This window comes from Oncorhynchus mykiss, chromosome 10 (genome assembly GCF_013265735.2).
Source record: "Oncorhynchus mykiss isolate Arlee chromosome 10, USDA_OmykA_1.1, whole genome shotgun sequence".
NCBI lineage: Eukaryota > Metazoa > Chordata > Actinopteri > Salmoniformes > Salmonidae > Oncorhynchus > Oncorhynchus mykiss.
This window is the reverse complement of record NC_048574.1, coordinates 26926055-26930321: the sequence shown is the minus strand read 5'-3', so window position 1 is coordinate 26930321 and position 4267 is coordinate 26926055. Positions and strand designations below refer to the sequence as shown.

Below are 4267 nucleotides of genomic sequence, written 5' to 3'. Positions count from 1 at the left end.
AAATGCTCCATAACACTTCAAGCCAACTCCTATTACATCAGAATCTCATTATGGATGATGTCCCTGCACAATTGTATTTTCTTTTTTTCTCCCACTGTAGTATAAATGCATGTTTGAATGATGCGGTTTACAACAAAACAATGCAAATATGGATTTATAGGACAAAGGAATGTTTTTCACAACATTTTACAGACATTATCCAGAATAAGATTCTGAAATTAGTTAGTTAAGTGTTTCATAACGCAACGTAGTCTATGGCAAGTGATGACTTACAAAGCGTGTTTTTTTTTTTTTTTTTACAACTACAAGCACAGAAAGAGTGAAAATAAGGCCCCATGTAAAAATGGGTGAACTTCCTCATTAAGACTGGGAGATTCAAAAAATACTAACAGCTTGAGTCTCTGTTACTATTCAAATGTTGTGGATAATATATTTACAATGTATAGAAAGCCATCAAAAAGGAAATACATCAAAACAAAGATGATTTTTTTTGTTTAAAAAGTGCTCACATTCTTGCCGATAATACTTGGGTCTGACGAATTGTATAATTGTTCATACATCCAAAGGCATAGAATTCTATTTGTATCTTATGTTGAACAGGGGGAGCTATTCCAAGTCAGAATGTAATTACACCTGTGACCCACCCTTCTCAAACAACCACTAAGTATTTTACACCATGTGGGTCCATCCCACTGACGAGTCCTCATCCAGTGCTTTTCTTATTGACCTCTCCAATGACAGCCTGCATTTTCTTGACTGATTACATCATCACATGGAAGCTGTCGTGGAAGCTGGCCATTCCCTCCTGCATCCAAGCTGCCTGTAGTTCTACACTCCACCTCAGGATTCCATCCAGCTGCTCTTGGACTTCTCTTTGCTCCTCCAGTTCAGCCAGCAAGGCCTGCCTGCCACACACCTCTGCCTGGTACACCAGATGCAGCTCCGCCAGGGAAGACTCCAGATTAAGAACCTCCTCTAAACGTTGAAAGTACTTTTTGTGTGGCTGGTCATCAGGTAACAACACATTAGGCGGGACTGAGAGGACATTGTTGACTAAAACAGTTTCCATGAGACAAGTCAGACGTTTGAAGCGTTCCTAAAGGAATATCTGCAACTTTTGGGAGCATTCTCTTGCCCTTGAACATAGTTGCTCTCCATTGGGCTCAGTCCCGCTTAGTTTTCTCATGAACACCGCTTCTACAACAAGCAGTAATTAGTTCAGGAAGTCCTGAAAGGCGCTGTATACCCTCACCATGCAGGTCTGAGGGGTGAAGCCAAAGAACTGTGCCTCGTACAGCTTGAGGGAGAAGGGAGACATTGCTTCCTCTAGAAAAAAGGCAGAATATTCTGTTTACATTCGGATAGCTCTACTCTGTATGTATATTGGTTAATACTGCTGTCTGTCTATTCCTTCAAGGACCACATTGGAAATGTGCTCAGGATGTTAGTGTAGCCTACCCGTAAAAATTCACCCAAAATGAGAAACACATATTATTAGCGTTAATGGATAGGCAACGATTTATACAAATATTTCAAATAAACGAGTTTATACATATACTGGAATTTCTCTTTGTAAACAATGAATAATTGTGTTATAACTTTGCTACTTACCCTCAAATATTCTGTACTCCGCCATTTCCAAATTTCCTGTGCTCTTTTTCTCTTATTTTTGTCTTATTTATATATTTTTTAAAAATGGTCGTCTTCTTCAATGCTGTTTGGATTCCAATAAATGTTGTATTATTGCCACCTACTAGACTGGAGTATTACTTTGATTTATTTTTTTATGTGTGTGTGTGTCTGTGTGTGTGTGTCTATGTATGTATGTATGTATGTATGTATGTATGTATGTATGTATGTGTGTATGTATGTATGTGTGTGTGTGTGTGTGTGTGTGTGTGTGTATATACTGTATATACAGTTGAAGTCGGAAGTTTACATACACCTTAGCCAAATACATTTGAACTCAGTTTTTCACAATTCCTGACATTAATCCTAGTAAAACTTCCCTGTCTTAGGTCAGTTAGGATCACCACTTTATTTTAATAATGTGAAATGTCAGAATAATAGTAGAGAGAATGATTTATTTCAGCTTTTATTTCTTTCATCACGTTCCCAGTGGGTCAGAAGTTTAAATACACTCAATTAGTATTTGGTAGCATTGCCTTTAAATTGTTTAACTTGGGTCAAACGTTTCAGGAAGTTAAAGCTTGGTTGCAAATGGGTCTTCCTAATGGACAATGACCCCAAGCATACTTCCACAGAAAATGGCTGAATGACAACAAGGTCAAGGTATTGGAGTGGCCATCAAAGCCCTGACCTCAATCCTAAAGAAAATGTGTGGGCAGAACTGAAAAGGCGTGTGCGAGTAAGGATTCCTACAAACCTGCCTCAGTTACACCAGCTCTGTCAGGGGGAATGGGGCAGAATTCACCAACTTATTGTGGGAAGCGTGTGGAAGGCTTTCCAAAATGTTTGACCCAAGTTAGACAATTTAAAGGCAATGCTACCAAATACTAATTGAGTGTATGTGTCACGTTCTGACCATAGTTCTGTTATTTTATTCTTTGTTTTAGTATGGTCAGGTCGTGAGTTGGGTGGGAAGTTTATGTTTGTTTTTCTATGTTGGTTTTTGAGTTCAGCCTAGTATGGTTCTCAATCAGAGGCAGCTGTCAATTGTTGTCCCTGATTGAGAATCATACTTAGGTAGCCTGGGTTGTGGGTGTTTGTCTTCCGTGTCAGTGTTTGTCGCCACACGGGACTGTTTCGTTGATGCACGTTATTTTGTTTTGTTCCAGTGTTCTGTTGTTTTTATTAAACATTATGGACACTTAGCACGATCCTTCTCGCTACTCCTCCTCAGAGGAGGACGAGATCCGTTACAGTATGTAAACTTCTGACCCACTGGGAATGTAATGAAAGAAATAATAGCTGAAATAAATCCTTCTCTCTACTATTAATCTGACATTTCACTTTCTTAAAATAAAGTGGTGATCTTAACTGACCTAAGACAGGGAATTTTTACTAGGATTAAATGTTAGGAATTGTGAAAAACTGAGTTTAAATGTATTTGGTTAAGGTGTGTGTAAACCTACCAACTTCAACTGTATATATACAGTGCCTTGCGAAAGTATTCGGCCCCCTTGAACTTTGCGACCTTTTGCCACATTTCAGGCTTCAAACATAAAGATATAAAACTGTATTTTTTTGTGAAGAATCAACAACAAGTGGGACACAATCATGAAGTGGAACGACATTTATTGGATATTTCAAACTTTTTTAACAAATCAAAAACTGAAAAATTGGGCGTGCAAAATTATTCAGCCCCCTTAAGTTAATACTTTGTAGCCCCACCTTTTGCTGCGATTACAGCTGTAAGTCGCTTGGGGTATGTCTCTATTAGTTTTGCACATCGAGAGACTGAATTTTTTTCCCATTCCTCCTTGCAAAACAGCTCGAGCTCAGTGAGGTTGGATGGAGAGCATTTGTGAACAGCAGTTTTCAGTTCTTTCCACAGATTCTCGATTGGATTCAGGTCTGGACTTTGACTTGGCCATTCTAACACCTGGATATGTTTATTTTTGAACCATTCCATTGTAGATTTTGCTTTATGTTTTGGATCATTGTCTTGTTGGAAGACAAATCTCCGTCCCAGTCTCAGGTCTTTTGCAGACTCCATCAGGTTTTCTTCCAGAATGGTCCTGTATTTGGCTCCATCCATCTTCCCATCAATTTTAACCATCTTCCCTGTCCCTGCTGAAGAAAAGCAGGCCCAAACCATGATGCTGCCACCACCATGTTTGACAGTGGGGATGGTGTGTTCAGGCTGATGAGCTGTGTTGCTTTTACGCCAAACATAACGTTTTGCATTGTTGCCAAAAAGTTCAATTTTGGTTTCATCTGACCAGAGCACCTTCTTCCACATGTTTGGTGTGTCTCCCAGGTGGCTTGTGGCAAACTTTAAACAACACTTTTTATGGATATCTTTAAGAAATGGCTTTCTTCTTGCCACTCTTCCATAAAGGCCAGATTTGTGCAATATACAACTGATTGTTGTCCTATGGACAGAGTCTCCCATCTCAGCTGTAGATCTCTGCAGTTCATCCAGAGTGATCATGGGCCTCTTGGCTGCATCTCTGATCAGTCTTCTCCTTGTATGAGCTGAAAGTTTAGAGGGACGGCCAGGTCTTGGTAGATTTGCAGTGGTCTGATACTCCTTCCATTTCAATATTATCGCTTGCACAGTGCTCCTTGGGATGTTTAAAGC

General features: G+C 39.5%; 1 pseudogene; it reads right to left on the bottom strand.

The window, feature by feature from the left end:
- Positions 1-669: 669 nt before the first annotated feature.
- On the bottom strand, positions 670-1636 carry LOC110534877 (annotated as a pseudogene).
- Positions 1637-4267: the final 2631 nt, after the last annotated feature.